Source organism: Hyperolius riggenbachi, chromosome 4 (genome assembly GCF_040937935.1).
Source record: "Hyperolius riggenbachi isolate aHypRig1 chromosome 4, aHypRig1.pri, whole genome shotgun sequence".
NCBI lineage: Eukaryota > Metazoa > Chordata > Amphibia > Anura > Hyperoliidae > Hyperolius > Hyperolius riggenbachi.
The window spans coordinates 445,015,231-445,041,077 of NC_090649.1; the positions used below are offsets into that span (position 1 = coordinate 445,015,231).

The 25,847-nt window shown below is 46.5% G+C and overlaps 1 long non-coding RNA gene across 1 annotated transcript in view; it reads left to right on the plus strand.

Moving 5' to 3' along the window:
• LOC137570954 (uncharacterized) overlaps window positions 1-25,847 on the plus strand; it is a 123,545-nt gene that overhangs the window by 11,226 nt on the left and 86,472 nt on the right. Inside the window, exon 2 of the long non-coding RNA XR_011031253.1 lies at window positions 3,277-3,372. This is a non-coding gene — a long non-coding RNA (uncharacterized lncRNA). The remainder of the gene's footprint in view (window positions 1-3,276; window positions 3,373-25,847) is intronic.

Below are 25,847 nucleotides of genomic sequence, written 5' to 3' on the forward strand. Positions count from 1 at the left end.
CCTTCAGCAGAATAAAAGGTAAAAACGAATTTTTAAACTGACTTCAGACTCTCTTTAACCTACCTGGCGTTCTGGGTAATGTGTACATAAGTACGCATTACCCATTTTGTTAAATATTTTTTTCCCGCATGCTGTAGCTAGCGGATTGCTATCTACAGCAGTATGCCATGCCCTACGCGTCCGAATCCACCCACCCAATCCCCGCCGGCCATACTTACGTGTCCGCGATCCTGCGAGAAGCGCGACTTCGTATCGTCGCGTCTCCCGTCGCCATGGTGATGATCGGACATGCTGTTATGGACGTCATGAGGAGCTCCGATCCTTCCCATTGCGCAGCCTGACGGTGATTCGCCAGGCTGCGCTAGGCATTTTGGGGGGGGCGACAGCCCCTTTAGGGGCGGATCGCTGGGTAGCGTCAGCGATCGGACAGAACATGTAGCTAGCAAAGTGCTAGCTACATGTTCTGAAAAAAAAAGTAAGTAAAAAGACCCCCCAGGGGCTGAGCAATCCTCCTTGGCGTACATGGACAAGCTGAGCTCGTCCATACCGCCAAGGATGATAAGAAGGCAAACTTTTGTTTTGCTTAAAGAGAACTTGTAACTTCAAAAAGTTCCACGGGGGGGTTGGGTGGGGGGGGGGGGGTACTTACCTCGGGAGGGGAAAGCCTCTGGATCCTATCGAGGCTTCCCAGATCCTCCTCCATCCCACGGTGGCAGCGCTAGAGGTCCCTGAACAATGTTTTACATATATTTCCAGTAATTACTAGCAAATAGCAATACAACGGCTTTTTTTCATCTTTTCATGTTTTGTATGAAGAAATTACATTTACAGAGAACAGTTCTCACTATGGGTATTACTATGGCTCTAATACTGTGACTGGAATCTGTCGCGAATGATAGAATGCAGAAATATAGCTTCAAATGTGTGTAAATAATCATTAGCTGTAGCTTTGTCTGTGTGTTCCTGTGTCAATCTCTCTCTCTGCCTCGCAGTGTAAACAGTTTACAGACAGGTTACAGTTCAACTTTGATTTTTCGGATGAGGCAGAATTGTCTGATCAGTTTTTTGCAAGATCGTATGGTGTGTGGTTGATTGACAGTTCCATAATGTAGAGACGCAAGTATTTTTTTCAAGGTTTTCAATCATTTTTTTTCATAATCGTGGAAAAATATAACACACTTCTGTAGTAGGTTGGTCAGATTTTTCAAATGTTTCAATCAATCAATCAGAAAAATTGGTTGTAAATCTTGAATTGAAATGTAAAAAAATTGTATGGTGTGTGGCTATCTTAAAGGGAACCTGAGGTGAAAGGGATATGGAGGCCACCATATTTATTTCCTTTTAGGCTACTTTCACATCAAGACGTTGCGTTTTAGGGGACGTTAAGGTCGCATAACGTGCCCCTAACGCAACCCGTGGTGGTGTTGAAGTTGAACGTCAGATTGAGCCGCATTATGCAGCTCTGAAAGCAGGAGCTCCAGGATAGTGATGGGAAGTCCGGATCTTTTTAAGGATTCGGATCATTCGAATCGGATCATTGAAAAGATCCGGATCTTTGAACAAAATTATTTGAATCATTTTACTAGGGAAGCAGACTGGGTGAAATGACTAGCAGGACAGGACTTTCCCTGCACTGTACATTCTGTATTTTCTTGTTTCTTCCAGACAGACATCCACTGTGAATCGAATCTTTCATTGTGATGATCCGGATGATTCGACTCACAAAAAAGATCCGGATCAAATGAATGATTCGTTCATGATCCGTACAACACTACAGTCCCACCAGGAGTCACCACAGTGCAGTGAATATTAATTAGCCATGTGGCTAGTCACTGAGCATGTGCAATCAATCTAACGCAGCTCTATAGGGGTATAACGTACACCATGCTGCACTTTCATTTAACGTGCAGCATTATACTCTAACGCAACGTGTGCACTGTGAACAGCACATTGATTTTAAAGTGCTGTGAGTTAGGCTGCGTTACTGGCTGCTGTAACGTGAGACTTTAACGTCCCTCTGTGAAACCAGCCTTAAACAATACTAGTTGCATGGCTGTCCTTCTGATCCTATGTTTCTAATAATTTTAGCCATAGACCCTGAACAAGCATGCAGCAGATCAGGTACTCTGACTCAGCTGACTCAGGTTTTACTGGTTTAGCCATATGCTTGTTCCAGGGCTTTCAGACACTACACTGCGTTCCAAATTATTATGCAAATTGTAGTTAAGTGTCATAAAGATTAATTATTTTGTTTTTCGATTAAACTCATGGATGGACCCTAAAGGGGCCGACCAGATCTCTCCCCAGGATTTCGGGCTAAACCATCATTCTGCCATCTTCTTGCTGATGTCCCAGCCATGCTGTGACATGGTGGCCCTCCACCAACCAGCCACCAAGGAAAATGCTATCTCTGACACAAACCCAACACATCCCATCACCCCAAGAACACCATCGCCACTGTGAGACCTGGTGGTGGCTGCATCATGCATTGGGGATGTTTTCTAGCAGCGGGGACTGGGAGACTAGTCCGAGTTGTGGGAAAGATGAATGGTGCTAAATACAGAGATATTCTTGTGCAAAACTTGTGTCTGTCTGCCAGTGATTTGAGTGGCTCACCATCCAGCAGGACAGTGCCCCAAAACATACTGCTAAAGCAACACTCGAGTGGCTTAAAGTGTACCTGAGATAATTGAATGCAAAAGTTTTATACATACCCTCCGGCCCCCTTTGGCCTGATCGCTCCCTCGCCACAGTCCGCCTCCTGCATCCTCCACTATGGTCCCGGTAACTTCAGCCAGTTGGCGCAGTAGTATGCTCCCGGCATCAGGAGCACAGTAAGCCCTGGCTCCCAAAGTTACCCATAGTGGAGGAATGAGGCAATGGAGGAGGACGGCGAGGCACTGATTCGAGGAGGCTGGAGGAAGTCCCAGGTATGTATAAAACTTTTGCTTCTGAATCTGTGGTCAGGCTTGAAGATTGCTGTTGACAAACAAAAAACATCCAACAGGAGGGAGGTGGAGCAGTTTTGCCTTGAGGAATGTGGAAAAATCCCAATGGCAAGAGGTGGCCAAAGCGACTTGCAGCTGTAATTGCTGCAAGAGGTGGCTCCACAATGTACTGACTTTAGATGGGTAAATAGTTATGGAGATTTCAGTTATTTTGTCCTATTTGTTCTTTGCTTCATAATGAACCAAATAATACATCTTCAAAGTTGTAGGCATGTTTTGTCAATGAAATGGTCCCATCTAGTCTGATTTTTTTTGTTATTTATTCTAGGCTCTTTCTTATCCAACTCGGCAGCGGTGACTGGTGACTGACCTCAAAGCAGACGGGACCTGCTAAGATAAAATAGGAAGGTTTAGAGGGAGGCAGGTGAGTATCTGCTATGGTCCCTATTGGTGTTTTTCTGTGGCAGTGTTTATCTTTATAGAATGGAAAGAGATACACAGCAGCCTTATTTCGAGACCACATATCATACTTGAGCTCCAATCACTGGATTGAGTGATAAGGCACCTCAGATATCACTCCACATCATTTGAACTTGCCAATATAGACCAGGATCTCTGCCGCTTGCAGCACATATAGGAGGTGGACTATTAAGTCCCAATTGTAAGCCTGGTTTCAGGAGCATAAAGAGATCTTTTGCATATTTAAAAGTGATGCATTGTGGAAGTTTTGGGCAGAGGCGTAGCTAAGGAGCCCCCCCCCCCCCCCCCCTCCCAGTACTCTACACATAACAATAGATGTGGCGCACCAAAACCTGCCAAGGACAACCACAGTGTCAGAGTTGCAAGAAGAGGATGGGGAACAGCTTGTTAATGATTACTACTATTCAAAGCATCTATAGAAGTGATCATTACAAGCACGGTGTAAGAATCTATACGTTGGTTGCTATTGGCAACAACACTACACCTTCGTTCGGCACCATATCACAGGAAGTGTGATAACTTGACTCTCATCACAGCATACAGCATAGGAGATAGGACTTCGTAGACATCGTCAAAGTTCAAGAGTTTATTTGTAAAACAAATATACAGATATGTTCAGTAGCAATATCTAACCTCGGCAAAGCAAATCGTCTGTAGAATCTTATGCGTTCCTTGCATCACTTGATCTATCCCTAATAGATAGATCAGGCCTCTCTTAGTTACATCTATGCTTCTATGCTAGGCATATATACAGCATACAGATCATGTAGAATGAAAGTAGGAAAAGGAGTGAATAAAGTCCTCAGTCAGAAGCAGCCCCCTCAGGAGCCCACGTTGGCTCTTATACTAATTTCTAAAGAATTAAATGTGATATCATCTGAGCAGGATCGGATCAATAACTCATCGCCTGCTATTGGCTGATAAGAACCCGTGATATCATGACAAGCACAGTCTTTACTGCGCATGCCCTGGAAAATTCCCTGTTCCAGTGCCCTGTCCCTTAATCTGAGAAGGACAGTTGTTTACCTTTAGGAAATATGAAAACACTCAATGTTTACTGAAAAGACTGCCTCTTTGTCTGCACATCAGAGGACAGATAAACCCTCTGGCCTTGTATAAGCAGAAACACACTGTTCTGAAGTGATTCTAGAAATCCTCCTTAAAGGGAGATTCTGCACATCAAGTCTTTTAACTAAACTCAGTTAAAGTAACTGAGGCCTACAAATTCAAGCATATAATACTTAAATTCTAACACACAGGACCAATAGAGAGCTAATACTGTGATAGAGGGTGGACCCTTCAGGGCCCCTCTGGTCCAAAGGCCCCGATGCGGTGGTTACCTCTGCACCCCCTATTGCTACGCCCCTGGTTTTGGGTCACCCTGAGCGGCTTAGGTATTCTGTTGTACTCAAAAAGAAAGAAGGCTCTGGTTACTATAGAGCCTTCCAGGTCCTCTCTCAGTCCCACTGAAGTTTTTCAGCCTGAACATTAAAGAGTAAAGGCAGCCATACACTGGTCGATGTGCCATCAGATCGACCAGCTGACAGATCCCTATCTGATCGAATCTGATCAGATAGGGATCGTATGGCTGCCTTTACTGCAAACAGATTGTGAATCGATTTCAGCCTGAAACCGATCACAATCTGTTCAGCTGCTCCTGCCGCCTGTCCTCCCCCCGCGCATACATTACCTGAGGCTGGCTCCCGGGCATCTTCTCCACGCTGCACCGCTCTGTTCTTGCTCCATCTCGGCGCTTCCTGTGTCACTCCGTGACCAGGAAGTTCAAATAGAGCGCCCTCTATTTGAACTTCCTGGGTCACTGCAGTGACCCAGGAAGCGCCGGGATGGAGCGGGTGCAGCGCTGAGAAGATGCGGAGAAGACGCCCGGGAGCGCGCATCAGGTAATGTATTTTTCATCGGATCGGCCGCCGCTAGCGACGCGCACTTTACCCGCGGGCGATCGAGGGTAATTTCCCGCACGGCGCGATCGACGGACCGATCCGATTTCGGGAGGAAATCGGATCGTCGGCGGCGTTTACCGCGAACGATTGGCAGCAGATTCGATCCCAGGATCGAATCTGCTGTCGAAACGGCCAGGAATCGGGCCAGTGTATGGCCACCTTAAACTGTCAGGCTGCAAAAGCTAATTTAATCCTCTATTCTCCTGTGTTAAACAGTTTAGAAGGAAGCCAAAAAGGCAATACTGAAGTTAAAAATCACTCTTACTTTTGATGTGTGCTGAACAGCAAGGCTGTTATTCCCAAGCTCTTAAGAGGCAGAGAGGCCGCATACCATACTGCAAAGCATTCTGGGGCTGCTTCTTCCCACCTTGGGTCCTCCCCTCTGCTGCTAGTGAGAAGTTACAGGCTCATGTTACAACAGCTTGTAACGCAGTCCAGCTCACAGCACTGAAAAATCTCCGGGCAGAGTATACTGCATGAGTCCGCTATTGTTTCTAGCCACATGGCTAATTAATATTCACTGCACAGTAGTGTTGTCTTTTTTCTGAGTCGAATCATCAGGAAGCAGGGAGGACATGACGACACATTTGGCTTCATAGGAGACAGACAAACATGGAAGCTGCCATGAGCTGTCAGGAGCATCATTCTCTGTAAATACTATATAAAAATTCTGTGAAATCCAAACGTGGACAGTGAAATGCATATGTAATGTAAGTACAGCCAATCTTTAGCTACTGATATATATGTTTTTTTTCTCTGAGACCTTATACCTAACAGCTCCTCTTTAAATACTTCTTTGGGACTCCTTGTGCAAGCTTTGGAAGTAGTTGCGTCCCCAAGTCTTCCACAGACCAACTGATCTTTAAAGGAATACTTAAGTCAAAAAAAAAAAATGACATTTACTCACCTGGGGCATCCCTCAGCACCCCGAAGCTGGATGGTGCCCTCGCAGCCCCGCTCCGATCGTCCTGTCCCCGCCGGCGGCTACTTCCGGTTCGGCGACAGCCGCCGACAGGCTGGGAACGCGGCTGATTTTCCGCGTTCCCAGCCGCTGCTATCACTCTCTATGCTGCTATAGCGTATATATATACGCTATAGCAGCATAGAGAGTGATAGCAGCGGCTGGGAACGCGGAAAATCAGCCGCGTTCCCAGCCTGTCGGCGGCTGTCGCCGAACCGGAAGTAGCCGCCGGCGGGGACAGGATGATCGGAGCGGGGCTGCGAGGGCACCATCCAGCTTCGGGGTGCTGAGGGATGCCCCAGGTGAGTAAATGTCATTTTTTTTTTTTGACTTAAGTATTCCTTTAATGCACAGTATTGATGCACCTGTCTTCGAAAGCACTCAGGAAAATCAGAGAACGTAGAATTGTTTCCGGGAAAATTTTAACTTTAGAGCAATCACAAGACTGATTTCGGTGTTTCCGATTTCTGTTTATTTTTTATTTTTGCATTCTCTGATGCAAAAAATCCTATATAATAAAACCTGACTGTCCCTGCGTCATCCTCCTGTCTGTGTGTCCGTGTGGTTTTGTGCTACTGCGCATGTGTAGCACGCGGGGACAGGAGGAGGACTGAGCCAATGAGCCGGGAGGGTGTGTGCGCGCACGGCGGATGGGTGCACACACATGCGTAGTGACATGTGGTGGTGTAACAGAGACCTGGAGCCCATTTTTAAACGGTATTAGGTCCACTAGTGACTAATAAAACACTCTTTAAAAATAGGAAAAAATGGAAATTCGGAAATTGTGAAAAAAGAAAATCAAAAATTGGATTTTCTGCGGAATCTGAAATCGGCATTTCCGACCATCCCTACTAGAAAGGCTCTATAGTGTCCAGCGCCTTCCCTCTACATAAGTAAGTATCTAAAGGTTTACTTTATTTATTATTTTCTAAAGGTCACTTTAAAGCGGACCCCAACTCTTGCACAGGAGACAAGGAAAACACAGAGAAATCCACCCTGTGTGTGTTTATAGAGGACAGCCTGTCTAATTCCCCCTCATCTGCAAGTAATGAGCTAGGGTAATTTGAGCTGTCAGCTCTCTGCTGCGTTCCAAGCTAATATGTAAAACACAGGGGGTTAACCCTTTCTGTGCTCCCAAGATACCAGGAGGTAACCACACGGCAGCATCTCTGTAGAAGCTCTATAAGCTGTAAGAAGGAACACACTAGGCAGGTTACATTTTCCTGCATATGCGTTTGTGTGTTTTTTGTCATCATGAAGTGCATTTTGAGTGTGTTTGCATGCATTTTGCTTGCCTTTTACTGCATTTGCGTTTTGCACATATGAAACGCAAGTGCAGTTTTGTGCGTTTTGTATGCGTTTCTGATATGTATTTTATGCAATTTTTTGGGAATGTGGTCAGTATTAAAACACATTTTCGATGTCCTCTCTAGCTCATCACTAGGAAGTCATCAGGAAGCGGAAATACGTCATCAAACTTGTTTTTATATAAAAACGCAATAAAACGCTATACCTTTAAAACGCTATACCTTTGCGTCACGCTTGACATACATTATGTGCATTTTAGATGCTTTTCGGAAAAATATGCCAGTATTGCGTTTCAAAAACGCATGTTGCAGAACGCAAACAAATGTGTTTTTTCATGCAGCCCATTGACTTATAATATGTATGTTAACACTAGGATTTTACGCAACGCTAGCGTTTCTGCCTAGTGTGTTCCTACCCTTAAGGTTATTATGCTGTTGCTTATCTTTTAGAGCAGAGAGGAAGTTCTGAGTTCAGGTCCACTTTAGGCCGGTTTCACACTGCATATTGGCAGTAGCGGTGCAGTCCAGGGACCACACCGCAAAAAAACAGGCCTTCGGGGATTACTGCGTCAGTACGTGGTATTCCCCATCTGGCAGCAGGCCAAGCAGGAAGCGATGCTTACTTCCTGTGGCTGAATCGATGACGTGTGCGGTAGCATATTGCTAAAATATGAATGGGCGATGCGTAAAACTTTCTGCGGTCATTATAAAAACCTGCGTCTTCATAGACTTACATGACTTCCAGTCTGCTGCACTTTGCAGCAGGAGCCGCACAGGAATGTAGGTATGCGCTCGTGTTAGTTAGGGTACTTATGGCGCACCGCATGCCATGTGAACTACCCCATAGACTTTCATTGCCCTAGCATTAGGTTGCAGCAAAATGCTGCACTGAGCCAGTGTGAAAAGGCTCTCAAGCTATTAGGCAGTGTGGGGACCATTTTGTTCCTTGACATTTTTGTTTACTGAAATTGCCAACAATGCTACTGTCCAGGAGTATTACTAGGGTCCTAAGAGATCCGGGGCACTTTTGGGCACTCCAGGCAAAAAACTGCCCAGCGGCATCCCCCCAGCCCCTCCAATCGCCTCTGGCGATCGGAGATCAGGAAATCCTGTGCAAAGAATGTGATCTCCTGGAGGGCTTCCCCCGTCGCCATGGTGACGGGCGGGATGACGTTACCGACGTTGTGACGTCAAAGGGGACTCCGATCCATCCCACAGCGCTGCCTAGCACTGATTGGCCAGGCAGCGTACGGGGTCCGGGGGAGGGGGCGGCCGCGGCGCGACGAATAGCGGCGGATCGGCGGGGATCGCATTGCACACGCAGCTAGCAAAGTGCTAGCTGCGCGTAGCAAAAACAAAATTATGCAAATCGGCCCAGTGGGGCCTGAGCGGTGCCTTCCGGCGGCATAGCCTGAGCTCAGCTCGGGCTTACCGCCAGGAAGGTTAATACAAAAAAAACAAAAAACAAACTAGGGGGAGAAGCCTAGAAGAGAAGATGTTGCAGAATCTGGAGACCAAGTGGCCAGAGGTGAGTAGAGCCTGACTCTCCCTGGAGGACATCCGGGGCACCCCAGAATAGATCCGTGGCACATGCCACTGATCTTTGAGGCTAGCAACGTCCCTGCTACTGTCACATACCAAACCTAAATTGTGTACAATGCATGCATTTGCTGAAAACATGCTCAACCGCTCATTTTTTTTTTTTGCTCTTTTCAGCATATTTGCAGAAATTTCTTTCTCATGAAAAGCAGGCAAAGGCATTTCGAAAACTGAAAAGCACACAAGAAAATGCGTTTTTGCACAGCTTAGGCGTGCTCTTAGCTCCAGTCTTTAGTACTGAAGAAATCAGGACAATAAGTGGAACATTTAAATAGAGGCGACTGTTTATTGTTCAGAATTTAAAGGAAACTTGCAGTAAGAGTGATATGGAGGCTGCCATATTTACTTCCTTTTAAGCAATACCAGTTGCCTGGTAGTCCAGATGATCCTCTGCCTCTAATGCTAGGTACACACGATGCGTTTTTTTGGTCAATATTCCGTTCAATCGATTTTCGATTCGTTTTTCCGCTCGATTTCCCACTCGATTCTCTTCGCTTATCAATTTCCATTCACTTCTATGAGAAATCAAGTGGTAAAACTATCGAAAGTAATAACGGACATGTCGGAAATTATCAAACGCATCTATCGAACGCAAAAACGTATCGTGTGTACCTAGCATAATACGTTTTGCCATAGTCCCAGAACTAGCATGCAGCAGTTGTTTCTGACATTATTGTTAGATCTGACAAGATTAGCTGCTTGCTTGTTTCTGGTGTGATGCAGACACAACTGCAGCCAAAAAGGATTGCCAGGCAACTGGTATTGTTTAAAAGGAAATAAATATGGCAGCCTCCATATTCTTCTCACTTCAGTTGTCCTTTAAAATGAAAACAATCACTTCGCATTTTCATGCTAAAAATCCAAGCACAGCGCCACAAACGTATCGTACTTCATCGCAAGGACTCGTTCATTACTATTGATGTCTGTGTGGGCGCAGAGGAGCTTGCGATCACCAGCCATGGAATATTAAAGAACAGTGAATGGGGAAATAATGGACTTTCATCTCTTGTGCCTCCCCCAGCCACAGGGAGGTAAAAGGGGTAGAGCAGGACTCAGGAGATGATAGTCACTCCAGACGGAAGCAGGAAATTTGGGCGCATGAGGCAGGTGGACAAAAAGGGCGCCGCCATTCACTAGCATAACAAATATCGTTTAATGGGCGCCCAACAGGAAAAAACGGCGCCGGAGAAAAATAACGTTTTAAAAGCGGCGCCCGGAGACTTTTAATGTTTTATAACTGCTTCTCATGATTACCCATTATTTAATGATTTATAATTTTTTAAACATTATTTTTAAACGAAAAACAGTACAATATTTTTAAAACATTACTTTTAAACGAAAAACCGTACCAAATTTTTTTTAAACATTTTTAAACGAAAAACCGCACCATATATTTTTTAAAATGTTATTAATGCTTATCACTGGGGGGTCTTAGGTTTAGGCATCACAAGGAGGGTCTTAGGTTTAGGCACCACCAGGGGGGTCTTAGGTTTAGGCACCAACAGGGGTGTCTTAGGTTTAGGTACCAACAGGGGGGTCTTAGGTTTAGGCACCACCAGGGGGGTCTTAGGTTTAGGCACCAACAGGGGGGGTCTTAGGTTTAGGCACCAACATGGGGGTCTTAGATTTAGGCACCAACAGGGGGGTCTAGGGGTTAGGGATAGGTACAGGGAGGGTTCTGTGTGAGAGTAGGGTTAGGTATAGCTTTAGTAAAATTCTTATTAATGTTTTATAAAACGTTATTATAAATTTCACTTTTTAAACAGGGAAGATTAACGTTTTTAAAATTGCCGATTTCATACACATTATTTAATGATTTATAACTTTATAAAACATTATTTTTAAACGAAATATAGCACAAATTTTTTTTAAACGTTATTCATGATTATCGTTTAAAACCCTGCGACCTTTTTTTCCGGCGCCCTTTTTTAACGTACGCCTCCAGACCACCGAATCTGTGCTGAGCAGCCGTAATACAACATTCAGCCACTGGGTGGCACTGTTCATCTTCCGTAAATTATTATTGCTATTTCCAAAGCGACTGCCAGGCCTGGCAATGCAGATCAGCAAAACCTTCATTCAATACTTTTTTTTACTGTGTGCCTCGCTGACCACTGTGAGACTACAAGTCCCAGCATGCTTTCACATGAACATCCATTGTACCCCCTGAAAAAGCTGCACACTGTGAGAACATAAGTGATCAGAAAACCTGGAATAGATTTTTTTTAAAGGAAACCTGAAGTGAGAGAGATATGGAGGCTGACACATTTATTTCCTTTTAAACAATGCCAGTTGCCTGGCAGTCCTGCTTATCTCTTTGGCTGCAGTAGTGTCTAAATCACACACCTGCAATAAGCGTGCAGCTTATCCAGTCACACTTCAGTCAGAAACATTTGTCACCTGCCTAAACTTACTGTATTTTTTGGACTATAGGACTCACTTTTTCTCCCCCAAAAGTAGGGTAAAAAAGTCACTGCGCCTTATAGTCCAAATGCAGGGAGTTCCTGACTTGTGAACGCTGCCAATACAAACCTCCAACCCGCTGCAATGTCGGGGACTCCCTGTACAGTGCCCATGCATAGGAGGACACGGGGGACAAATGGAGGACACGGGGGGACACAAAGGGGCATAGAGGAGGACACAGGGGGACAGAGGAGGACACGGAGACACAAGAGGTACAAGGGGGCATGCAGGGTCGGACTGGGACACTGGGGGCCCACCAACAAAATTTAAACCTGGGGCCCACACATCCCATGATTGCAGTGAAAAAAGGGCGTGACCATGCACCGGAAGGTGGGCGTGGTCATGATGTATTAGGGACAGGGCCAAATGACATGATTTTCGCAGCATTGTAATTCAGAGACACTGCTGCCCAGCAAAACTTTGCATAGAGTCCCCTCCTTCAATATAAAGTAATGTCCTACTTTGCAGAGGTTGCGACCACAGAGTTTGCAAAGGTTGCGACCGCATTGGGACCCTTGGGCCAAAGGGGCCCCGAAGGGCCCTCTCTCAACTACAGTATCACCTCTCTATTGGTCCTGTGCTCATAATAATCACTTCTATAAATACTTTGAACAGTGGTAATCATTAACAAGCTGTTCCCCATCCCCTTCTTGCACCTCTGACACTGTAGTTGCCATTGGCAGGTTTTGGTGCGCCGTATCAATTGTTATGTATAGAGTGCTTGGGGGGCCCCATTGTTAAAATTTGCATCGAGGCCTACAGCTCCTTAGCTACGCCACTGCTCTCAGCATGAGTGATTACAGCACTGAGAAGATAATTTTTGTGCTGCAGGCAGCAATTGGAGCTCTGTCAGACAAGGAGGGGGGGGGCACCAGAGGCCTGGAGGCGGGGCCCACCGAGGGAAAAAACTGTACTACTGTGGCCCAGTCCAGTCCAACCCAGGGGGCATGAGGTACAAAGGGGGCATATTCCACAAGATGCCCCTTTACCATTGATGCAACAGGTTTAGTATATATATTTTCCCCCTGGTTTTTGCCCTCCAAACCTAGGTGCCTCTTATGGTCAGGAGCGTCTTATAGTCCGAAAAATATGGGTACCTCTTATGCATCTAATTTTACTGAGAAGATGTGGCCAGTGGGGGGGGGGGGGGGGAGATGGAAATGCACTGAACCACAGACGAATGGAGGAGCGCACCAGGAGGGATTGCAGACTAACTGAGTGCCCTGGAAGCACAGCGGGGTAGGCAACACTGTACATGGGGCTAGAGGAAGCCCCAGGAAAGTATCAATTCTTTTTCTTAATTTGTCTCAGGAACCCTTTAACCACTTAAGGACTGCAGTCATAAAACCCCTTAAGGACCAGAGCCTTTTTTTCCATTCGGACCACTGCAGCTTTCACGGTTTATTGCTCAGTCATACAACCTACCACCTAAATGAATTTTACCTCCTTTTCTTGTCACTAATACAGCTTTCTTTCGGTGCTATTTGATTGCTGCTGCGAGTTTTACTTTTTATTATATTCATCAAAAAAGACATGAATTTTGTCAAAAAAATGACTTTTTTAACTTTCTGTGCTGACATTTTTCAAATAAAGTAAAATTTCCTATACATTTGAGCAGGGCCGGGCCGAGGCATAGGCTGGAGAGGCTCCAGCCTCAGGGCGCAGTGTAGGAGGGAGCGCAGAATTCATTCAGCTGTCATTCCTAATTGTGTTTGAAGCAGAAAGATATAAGAAAAGGGGATACATGGCAGTGACTGCAAGCCAGATAACTAGATATTAAGGTGTTGGGGAGGTTGTGGGCCCATGGGGGCCTCTTAGTCTAATAGCAATCAGTGTGTGACGGCTGGGGGGGGTGGCAGGGATGGAGGGGCGCACTTTGCTGTCTCAGCCTTGGGTGCTGGAGGACCTTGTCCCGGCTCTGCATTTGAGCGCGAAAGTTATTCTGCTACATGTCTTTGATAAAAAAAAAAACATTCAGTGTATATTTATTGGATTGGGTAAAAGTTAGAGAGTTTACAAACTATGGTGCCAAAAGTGAATTTTCCCATTTTCAAGCATCTCTGACTTTTCTGCGCACCTGTCAGGTTTCATGAGGGGCTAAAATTCCAGGATAGTACAAATCCCCCCCAAATGACCCCATTTTGGAAAGAAGACATCCCAAAGTATTCAGTGAGAGGCATGGTGAGTTCATAGAAGATTTTATTTTTTGTCACAAGTTAGCGGAAAATGACACTTTGTAACAAAAAAAAAAAAAAAAAAGTTTCCATTTCTTCTAACTTGCGACAAAAAAAAAATGAAATCTGCCACGGACTCACTATGCTACTCTCTGAATACCTTGAAGTGTCTACTTTCCAAAATGGGGTCATTTGTGGGGTGTGTTCACTGTCCTGGCATTTTGGGGGGTGCCTAATTGTAAGCACCCCTGTAAAGCCTAAAGATGCTCATTGGACTTTGGGCCCCTTAGCGCAGTTAGGCTGCAAAAAAGTGCCACACATGTGGTATTGCCGTACTCAGGAGAAGTAGTATAATGTGTTTTGGGGTGTATTTTTACACATACCCATGCTGGGTGGGAGAAATATCTCCGTAAATGACAATTGTTTTATTTTTTTTACACACAATTGTCAATTTATAGAGATATTTCTCCCACTCAGCATGGGTATGTGGAAAAATACACCACAAAACACATTATACTACTTCTCCTGAGTACGGCGATACCACATGTGTGGCACTTTTTTGCACCCTAACTGCGCTAAGGGGCCCAAAGTCCAATGAGTACCTTTAGGATTTCACAGGTCATTTTGAGAAATTTCGTTTCAAGACTGCTCCTCACGGTTTAGGGCCCCTAAAATGCCAGGACAGTATAGGAATCCCACAAATTACCCCATTTTAGAAAGAAGACACCCCAAGGTATTCCATTAGGAGGATGGTGAGTTCATAGAAGATTTTTTTTTTTTGTCACAAGTTAGCGGAAATTGATTTTAATTGTTTTTTTTCACAAAGTGTCATTTTCTGCTAACTTGTGACAAAAATAAAATCTTCTATGAACTCACCATACTCCTAACGGAATACCTTGGGGTGTCTTCTTTCTAAAATGGGGTCATTTGTGGGGTTCCTATACTGCCCTGGCATTTTAGGGGCCCTAAACCGTGAGGAGTAGTCTTGAAACCAAATGTCGCAAAATGACCTGTGAAATCCTAAAGGTACTCATTGGACTTTGGGCCCCTTAGCGCACTTAGGGTGCAAAAAAGTGCCACACATGTGGTACCGCCGTACTCAGGAGAAGTAGTATAATGTGTTTTGGGGTGTATTTTTACACATACAGATGCTAGGTGGGAGAAATATCTCTGTAAATGACAATTATTTGATTTTTTTTACACACAATTGTCCATTTACAGAGAGATTTCTCCCACCCAGCATGGGTATGTATAAAAATACACCTCAAAACACATTATACTACTTCTTCTGAGTACGGCGATACCACATGTGTGACACTTTTTTGCAACCTAGGTGCGCTAAGGGGCCTAACGTCCTATTCACAGGTCATTTTGAGGCATTTGGATTCTAGACTACTCCTCACGGTTTAGGGCCCCTAAAATGCCAGGGCAGTATAGGAACCCCACAAGTGACCCCATTTTAGAATGAAGACACCCCAAGGTATTCCGTTAGGGGTATGGTGAGTTCATAGAAGATTTTTTTTTTTTGTCACAAGTTAGCGGAAAATGACACTTTGTGAAAAAAAAAACAATACATATCAATTTCCGCTAACTTGTGACAAAAAATAAAATCTTCTATGAACTCACCATACTCCTAACGGAATACCTTGGGGTGTCTTCTTTCTAGAATGGGGTCATTTGTGGGGTTCCAATACTGCCCTGGCATTTTAGGGGCCCTAAACCGTGAGTAGTCGTCTTGAACCCAAATGTCTCAAAATGACCTGTGAAATCCTAAAGGTACTCATTGGACTTTGGGCCCCTTAGCACAGTTAGGCTGCAAAAAAGTGTCACACATGTGGTATCGCCGTAGGCATTTGGATTCTAGACTACTCCTCACGGTTTAGGGCCCCTAAAATGCCAGGGCAGTATAGGAACCCCACAAGTGACCCCATTTTAGAAAGACGACACCCCAAGGTATTCCGTTAGGGGTATGGTGAGTTCATAGAAGATTTTATTTTTTGTCACAAGTTAGTGAAAAATGACACTTTGTGAAAAAAAACAATAAAAATCCAATTTCCGCTAACTTTTGACAAAAAATAAAATCTTCTATGAACTCATCATACACCTAACAGAATACCTTGGGGTGTCTTCTTTCTAAAATGGGGTCACTTGTGGGGTTCCTATACTGCCCTGGCATTTTACGGGCCCAAAACTGTGAGTAGTCTGGAAACCAAATTTCTCAAAATGACTGTTCAGGGGTATAAGCATCTGCAAATTTTGATGACAGGTGGTCTATGAGGGGGCAAATTTTGTGGAAACGGTCATAAGCAGGGTGGCCTCTTAGATGACAGGATGTATTGGGCCTGATCTGATGGATAGGAGTGCTAGGGGGGTGACAGGAGGTGATTGATGGGTGTCTCAGGGGGCGGTTAGAGGGGAAAATAGATGCAATCAATGCACTGGGGAGGTGATCGGAAGGGGGTCTGAGGGGGATCTGAGGGTTTGGCCGAGTGATCAGGAGCCCACACGGGGCAAATTAGGGCCTGATCTGATGGGTAGGTGTGCTAGGGGGTGACAGGAGGTGATTTATGGGTGTCTCAAGGTGTGATTAGAGGGGGGAAATAGATGCAAGCAATGCACTAGCGAGGTGATCAGGGCTGGGGTCTGAGGGCGTTCTGAGGTGTGGGCAGGTGATTGGGTGCCCGCAAGGGGCAGATTAGGGTCTAATCTGATGGGTAACAGTGACAGGTGGTGATAGGGGGTGATTGATGGGTAATTAGTGGGTGTTTAGAGGAGAGAAGAGATGTAAACACTGCACTTGGGAGGTGATCTGATGTCGGATCTGCGGGCGATCTATTGGTGTGGGTGGGTGATCAGATTGCCCGCAAGGGGCAGGTTAGGGGCTGATTGATGGGTGGCAGTGACAGGGGGTGATTGATGGGTGGCAGTGACAGGGGTGATTGATGGGTGATTGACAGGTGATCAGTGGGTTATTACAGGGAATAACAGATGTAAATATTGCACTGGCGAATTGATAAGGGGGGGGTCTGAGGGCAATCTGAGCGTGTGGGCGGGTGATTGGGTGCCCGCAAGGGGCAGATTAGGGTCTAATCTGATGGGTAACAGTGACAGGTGGTGATAGGGGGTGATTGATGGGTAATTAGTGGGTGTTTAGAGGAGAGAATAGATGTAAACACTGCGCTTGGGAGGTGATCTGATGTCGGATCTGCGGGCGATCTATTGGTGTGGGTGGGTGATCAGATTGCCCGCAAGGGGCAGGTTAGGGGCTGATTGATGGGTGGCAGTGACAGGGGGTGATTGATGGGTGGCAGTGACAGGGGGTGATTGACAGGTGATCAGTGGGTTATTACAGGGAAGAACGGATGTAAATAATGCACTGGCGAATCGATAAGGGGGGGGTTTGAGGGCAATCTGAGCGTGTGGGCGGGCGATTGGGTGCCCGCAAGGGTCTAATCTGATGGGTAACAGTGACAGGTGGTGATAGGGGGTGATTGATGGGTGATTGATGGGTAATTAGTGGGTGTTTAGAGGAGAGAATAGATGTAAACACTGCGCTTGGGAGGTGATCTGATGTCGGATCTGCGGGCGATCTATTGGTGTGGGTGGGTGATCAGATTGCCCGCAAGGGGCAGGTTAGGGGCTGATTGATGGGTGGCAGTGACAGGGGGTGATTGATGGGTGGCAGTGACAGGGGGTGATTGACAGGTGATCAGTGGGTTATTACAGGGAAGAACGGATGTAAATAATGCACTGGCGAATCGATAAGGGGGGGGTTTGAGGGCAATCTGAGCGTGTGGGCGGGCGATTGGGTGCCCGCAAGGGTCTAATCTGATGGGTAACAGTGACAGGTGGTGATAGGGGGTGATTGATGGGTGATTGATGGGTAATTAGTGGGTGTTTAGAGGAGAGAATAGATGTAAACGATGGATTTGGGAGGTGATCTGATGTCGGATCTGCGGGCGATCTATTGGTGTGGGTGGGTGATCAGATTGCCCGCAAGGGGCAGGTTAGGGGCTGATTGATGGGTGGCAGTGACAGGGGGTGATTGACAGGTGATTGACAGGTGATTGACAGTTGATCAGGGGGGATAGATGCATACAGTACACAGGGGGGGGAGGGTCTGGGGGGGGTCTGGGGAGAATCTGAGGGGTGGGGGGTGATCAGGAGGGAGCAGGGGGCAGTTTAGGGACTAAAAAAAAAAATAGCGTTGACAGATAGTGACAGGGAGTGATTGATGGGTGATTAGGGGGGTGATTGTGTGCAAATGGTGGTCTGGGGGGTGGGCAGGGGGGGGTCTGAGGGGTACTGTGGGCGATCAGGGGGCAGGGGGGGGCAGATCAGTGTGTTTGGGTGCAGACTAGGGTGGCTGCAGCCTGCCCTGGTGGTCCCTCGGACACTGGGACCACCAGGGCAGGAGGCAGCCTGTATAATACACTTTGTAAACATTACAAAGCGTATTATACGCTTCCTATCCGGCGATCGTCGGGTTAACAACCCGCCGGCGCTTCCGATTGGCCGGCGGGTTGACGTCGCGGGTGGGCGGAGCCTATTGCCAGTGGATGGGCGCGCATCCCAGCGAGCGCGATCCCCGGCCAGAGAGTGCCCCAGGACCTGACGCCAATCTGCGTTACGCGGTCCTGGGGCTGCCACTTTGCCGCCGCCAATATGAAGTAGGCGGTCGGCAAGTGGTTAAGTCAGTAATGGGGAGACAAAAACAGCATCACACTGACTCTTTGCAATACCTTCCACCGGCACTGAATCCACTAATGCCACATTCAAACATACCCCGCCCATGACTGTCCATGAGCTCAAAGAGATCTTTGGTGGATCTAGGACAATAATAAAAACTTGCTGGGATTTAAAGTGGTATTGTCTTCAAAAACTATTTTTTTCTCTAGACAGTGTACTGTATACACATCCAGCTAAATCTGATAATTCTGTCTGGCAAAGGATGGTTATCAATTAGCAGCTAAATTAGGATTAAGTGTAAAGCATGAGTTTTAATCCTTGAAAACCAGTCAGATGGTTTTAGCTGTAAATGTTATGCTGTTTTTAATGCTTTAGACTATAGATGAAATTTGATGACAATACCACTTTAAAGTGGACCTGAACTCTTACACAGTACAGATAGAGAAATGCACCCTGTATGTATTTAGAGAGTTTAGCCCAGGCATGGGCAAACTTGGCCTACAGCTGTTAAGAAACTACAAGTCCCACAATGCATTGCAGGAGTCTGACAGTCATGACTCATAAAGGCAAATGCATTGTGGGATTTGTAGTTCCCTAACAGCTGGAGGGCCAAGTTTGCCAATGCCTGGTTTAGCCTAACCCCCCCTCATCTGTATCTAATCACATGTTGATCTCTGAGAGCTCGTTTCCACTATCGCGAATCCGCATGCGTCTTGTGTATCCGGATTCGCATAGACAATATAAGTGAATGGGCCTGTTTCCACTTATGCGTCTGCGGGAGCGTTTTATTGTGTGGAGAAAATCTGCACAGAACACCCTGCAGAATTCGCCTGCGTGTGAAATGCAGGCGAATCGCACACAATGTATTTAATAGGGAAATCGCATGCGTTTTCCCCATGCGTTTTTTGCCGCGAATTTGCATGCAAATTCGCATAGGTACCAATGTAAATTCACACAGGCAGTGACATGGTTAAAATCGCATATACCCTCACCTATGCGAATTCGCGGCAAAAAACGCATGGGGAATCGCATCCGCATGCGATTTCATCAGTGGTGGAATCCAGGCGATTCCGCACCGCAATAGTGGAAACGAGCCCTGACCTGTGTCAGCTGACTGTCACGGTAGATAAGCTAATTGGTTAAAGAGAATCTGTATTGTTAAAATCGCACAAAAGTAAACATACCAGTGCGTTAGGGGACATCTCCTATTACCCTCTGTCACAATTTCGCCGCTCCTCGCCGCATTAAAAGTGGTTAAAAACAGTTTTAAAAAGTTTGTTTATAAACAAACAAAATGGCCACCAAAACAGGAAGTAGGTTGATGTACAGTATGTCCACACATAGAAAATACAACCATACACAAGCAGGCTGTATACAGCCTTCCTTTTGAATCTCAAGAGATCATTTGTGTGTTTCTTTCTCCCTGCAGTTCTCATGCACTGAAGTTTCAGGCTGCTCTTTTTTCTCCTGCAAACAGCTTTGCCCTTGTCTGTAATTCTTCAGTAAGTGAAAGCCCAGCCAGCTCAGAGGACGATTTATCCAGCTTGTAAAAGATAAGAGAGAAGAGAGAAGCTGCTCTAATCTAAATAATACACAGGCAGTGTGCATAGAGGGGCATGGAATGGGGAATTCATAGCAGAACCACAACACTGAAGAACTTGGCAGCCTTCCAGACACAGGCTGACAAGTCTGACAAGGGAAAGATACATTGATTTATTACAGAGACTGTGATAGCAGAAAGTGCTGCAGTAAGCCAGAACACATTAGAATAGCTTTTGGAACTTGTAGGATGATAAAAAACAGGATGCAATTTTTGTTACGGAGTCTCTTTAAAGGACAACTGTAGTGATAGGGATATGGAGGCTGCCATATTTATTTCCTTTTAAGCAATACCAGTTGCCTGGCAACCCTACTGATCTATTTGACTGCAGTAGTGTCTGAATCACACCAGGAACAAGCATACAGCTAATCTTGTCAGATCTGCCAATAATGTCAGAAACACCTGATCTGCTGCATGCTTGTTCAGGGTCTGTGGCTAAAAGTATTAGAGGCAGAGGATCAGCGGGACAGCCAAGGAACTGGTATTGCTTAAAGGATTTACGAGCCCCCCCCCCCCAAAAAAGGTCTGTACCTGCATGAATTTTGAAGGCACGGAGGATGCCCTCCGTGCAGTTCCGCCGGGTCCCCGCTGCTTAATCTCCCTCCGGGCCAGCTCCCGACCCCACAGCCTGGGTCTGGCTCTCCTGCCACCTCAAAAATGGCCGCCGGAGGTTGCCGCGGCTGCGCAGTCCGCACAGAGGCGAGTCTGGCTGCGTAGCTCTCGGGCCAACCCCTGATCCACGCTACAGGAAGATCCACGCTACAGGAGACAGCCTGTAGCGTGGATTGGGGAGGGAGGCCCTAGAGCTGCGCAGCCGGACTCGCGTCTGTGCGGACTGCGCAGGCGCGGCAACCTCCGGTGGCCATTTTTGAGGAGGCAGGAGAGCCCGACCCGGCTGTGAGGTCGGGAGCCGGCCCGGAGGGAGATTAAGCAGCGGGGATCCGGGGGAGCTGCGCGGATGGTGTCCTCAGTGCCGTCAAAATTCAAGCAGGTACAGAACTTTTTTGATTTGGGCTCGTAAGATCCCCCTCGCTCGTAAGCGAGCGAGGGGGGATCTGGCTGGCGGCAGCCATATGATTTGGATCAAAAAGGGGACACTTTGGGGCCCCTAGGGATGCGGGGGCCCTGGGGCAATTGCCTCCTTTGCCTCTATGGAAGCACCGGCCCTGACTTTAAGACTTTTCAATTCTACAAAATAGAGGGTTTATTGGCAATACTACAAAATAGAATGTTTATTGGTTGCTGATGTCCCTGTTGGAGGGATTTGTTTTCTTACTGTCAGAAGAGGAACTCTCCTAGATGGGGACAGAGACAGAAATAAAAACTAAAAAAAAATCCTAATCCTCAACACTGTCCGAAAGTGATTTAGTTGTGTATTTTAGCCCTGGATTTTGGCAGGACTGTTGTAGTAGGAACACCACTGTCAGGCTACCTGTGATATTAATGAGACGGTCAGATGGAAGCGACACTCCTGATGGTTCTCGGGGGGCCTGAGCAGTGAAGAGAGATGTTCTGTCTCCGCTCACAGCTGTCGGCCCGGATTCCTCCCCGATTGTCACCCGCTCGGCACCGCGCAGACAGCCTGCAAATCCTCAGCAAGGTTATCCAAGGAGAGGCATTAATCACTGAGTACGGGCGTTACCCCCGCCAACTGTGCCCATCGTCTGTTACATTATCTCTGCAGAGCTGCTAATTACCTGCTAACTTCCACATGGCGAACGCCAGAGCTGTGCGAGGGGCCGCTGCCCGGGCCAGGAGCGTGTCTGCACGATAAGCTTTGTGATGTTCATGCTGAGGGCCAAGGGGGTGTACGTATTGTATGGCCGCCGGTGAGGTGGGCGCAGGAAAAGCCGAATGATGCTGAGCGCCGTGCGCCAAAGTAACCTGCTTTGCCGAGGGGGAACCACATGGACTATTAACAGCTCTGTGTCATCATAAACCAGGGGCAAATCCAGAATTTTGAAGGGGGGTATTCCTGAAAGGTCTCTCTCAGCCACGTACAATACAGTATAATAATATGGTAGGACATCATGCTGAGTACACATAATGCAATTTCCCTTCTGACCGACCGACAACGGGATTGATCAGGAGCAGTTTGAATACAGATAATAATGAGGACAGCCGACATTGGTAATGAAAGGGAAAATGAAGCATTCACACAGCAAGGGACAAGGCTGTGCTTATACCTGACTCTGTTATGTTCCCCAGAGCTGCTCCATGCTCTGTACACACACTGCTGCTCCATGCTCTGTACACACGCTGCTGCTCCATGCTCAGTACACACGCTGCTGCTCCATGCTCTGTACACACGCTGCTGCTCCATGCTCTGTACACACGCTGCTGCTCCATGCTCTGTACACACGCTGCTGCTCCATGCTCTGTACACATGCTGCTGCTCCATGCTGTGTTCACACGCTGCTGCTCCATGCTCTGTACACACGCTGCTGCTCCATGCTCTGTACAAACGCTGCTGCTCCATGCTCTGTACACACGCTGCTGCTTCATGCTCTGTACACACGCTGCTGCTTCATGCTCTATACACACGCTGCTGCTCCATGCTCTGTACAAACACTGCTGCTTCATGCTCTATACACACGCTGCTGCTCCATGCTCTGTACAAACGCTGCTGCTCCATGCTCTGTACAAACGCTGCTGCTCCATGCTCTGTACAAACACTGCTGCTCCATACTCTATACACACGCTGCTGCTCCATGCTCTGTACAAACACTGCTGCTCCATGCTCTATACACACGCTGCTGCTCCATGCTCTATACACACGCTGCTGCTTCATGCTCTGTACACACGCTGCTGCTCCATGCTCTGTACAAACACTGCTGCTCCATGCTCTGTACACACGCTGCTGCTCCATGCTCTGTACAAACACTGCTGCTCCATGCTCTGTACACATGCTGCTTCTCAATCCAAAGTCAACTACAGCAAGGAAAGAAAGGGGGCGGGGCTGTGAGCTGCCGGATACCTTCAGATATTCTGGTGTCTCAACTTGTGCCTGTCCCCAGATACTGCACCAGCCCTGGTCTGAGGGGGGATTCTGGGCAGCTGTAATCCCCCCCTGCGTTTGCCTATCATAAACTAGATTCCTCTAGACTAGACTCAGACCCGAAATCCAAGTCGAGAGCAGAATACTCAGAGGAAATTCAATATGTGAAATTTTTTATCTATCAAAGATTTGTCATTCTGTCCTGTGATACAAAGACCTCGGCCTCACTGCACAGCCAGCGTAATCTGCTCTGTAGCCTCAGCTTTCTCCGCTCTGCTGTTGAGCAGACAGTTTGGCTGAAGTCCCTCCCCTCGCCTACTGATTGGACAGCATGGAAGAGCAGCACACTAATGAAATCATCAGTCATCAATGCAGCAGAGCCTGATTGGCCTACAGAGTAGCCTGCCCCCGATCCCATTGTGAGCGCAAAATGTGCTGCAGATTACACAAGCAGAATGAATCCTCATAGGGGCTGTATAGGAAAATGCTTTCACTATTATTACTGGACAGGAAAGGCTAAGGAAATGCTAATCACTCTCTGGCTTGCGTGCAAATTGTATGCAGATTGGATTTGGGCCAGTCAGAATAGACAGGAAGGGCTGGTGCACACCAGAGCGGTTCTGGAGCGTTTTTAAAAATGCTTGCCAGCTGAAAACCGCTTGGGTAATGTAATGTCAATGGGATGGTGCACACCAGAGCGGTTTGTTTTTTCCACAAACACAAACTCTGGGGCTTTTAGATTTCTGAGGCGTTTCTGCCTCAATGTACAAGTATAGGAAAGTGGAAAACCGCTCTGAAAAACGCCAGATCAGAGCAGGTTTCCAGGCATTTTCATTACAGAAGCTGTTCAGTAACAGCTTTACTGTAACAATATTTGTAATCTGCTACACAAAAACGCTCCAAAAAGCTCTAGGCATGTTTAGAAAACCTCTCTATACATGCCTAGAATCGCTCTGAAAATCTGCTTCAAAAACCTCTAGCGTATTGCGGATCTGCTAGAGGTTTTTGGTGTGCACTGGCCAAAGAGCATTTCACTGGCTCAATCCCAAGATGTGTAAAATGTGATGTAATCTGGATTTATTAGCATCTTATGCCTGGTACACACCATGTCATTCCCCGTCAGATTGACGGTCGAATATATAATAAATCATTTCCAAAAGGTCTGATTTCATTTTCGATCGTTTTTCTGATCAATTTTCCGATCACTTATATAAAAAAAAATTGATCTTTGAAATGATCGGAAATCAGGTCGGACCTGTCGTAAATTATTTATTGTACCCATCTATCTGACGGGATATTGCATGGTGTGTACCAGGCTTTATAGATTATCTCCATTCTTGGACAAAATAAGGAAAACTGTAACATTTTTATTTTAATTTCATCTACAGTATTAACGTTTACAACTTGGATGTTTCCCAAGATCTTTTAATGATGTGTAATAAAAACGTTATTTTCTGATAAATATTTCATTCGGTTGTGGTCGGTGTTCTGCGTTATTCTGAAGTATATAAAAGAATCAGCAATCGATTCCCTGGCTTCCAGAACATTGTCACTGCGTACTAGAGGAGATCACTAGAACTTTTACAGGTTGTCACTGGAATCCTCTTCCTTTCCTCTATGATGAATTTGAGGATGCTTTACAGATGCCCAATAGGCTTTAGGTCTGGAGACATGCTCTGCCAGTCCATCGACTTTACAGTCAGTTTATTTAGCAAGGCAGTGGTCATCTTGGAGGTGTGTTTGGAGCTATGTTGGCATTCATGGTTCCCTCCATGAAATGTAGCTCCCCAGTGCCAGCAGCACTCATGCAGCCCCAAACCATGACACTTCCACCACCATGCTTCACTGTAGGCAAGACACATTTGTCTTTGTCCTCCTCACCTGGTTGCCGCAACACATGCTTGACACCATCTAAATCAAATAAATTTATCTTCGTCTCATCAGGCCACAGGAGATGGTTCCAGTAATCCATGTCCATAGTCTGCTGGTCTTCGGCAAACTGTTTGCAGGCTTTCTTGTGCATCATCTTTAGAACAGGCTTCCTTCTGGGATGACAGCCATGTGGACCAATTTGATGCCCTGTGCGGTGTGTGGTCTGAACACTGACAGCTCGCATGTGGTCTGAGCACCGATACTGGCGTAGCTCCCTGTGGGTGGCCGTCATGCGGAGCAATGAAGACGTATGTGCTGACATCTGACTACTCTGTCGCTCTCCTCTGTCAGATTCTGCTGCTCTGAGCAGCAATAGATTCACTGAAGCTTTTTTCTTATACTGCGTAAAATATGCAGCCACTTCTCTCAAAATTTTAATGCTTTCTGTCACGGCGGGAGTGTTTCCGTATAACCGAATCTGGGAGATAATTCTCAATATCCACATCCTGAGTCCCTCTCCAGACATCAAACATCCAATAATCTCTGGGCTCTGGATAGTGTTATACGGAGATTCATCATAATGTTTGCTCTGCCAGCTCTTTCCAGGCTCAGGTCATGTGACTGTCTGGGCATTTTGGGGCGACAGAGTGACTCTGTGATGGTGGTTAAGGCCTCTCCAGGCTGTAGAGGAATTCTCAGCTTCCTGTTAAAGAGAATTTAAAGAGGAAATACAGTGAAAACAACATACAGCCAAGTCCCTGTTATATGGAAATCAGGCAACTGGAAGTCTATGCT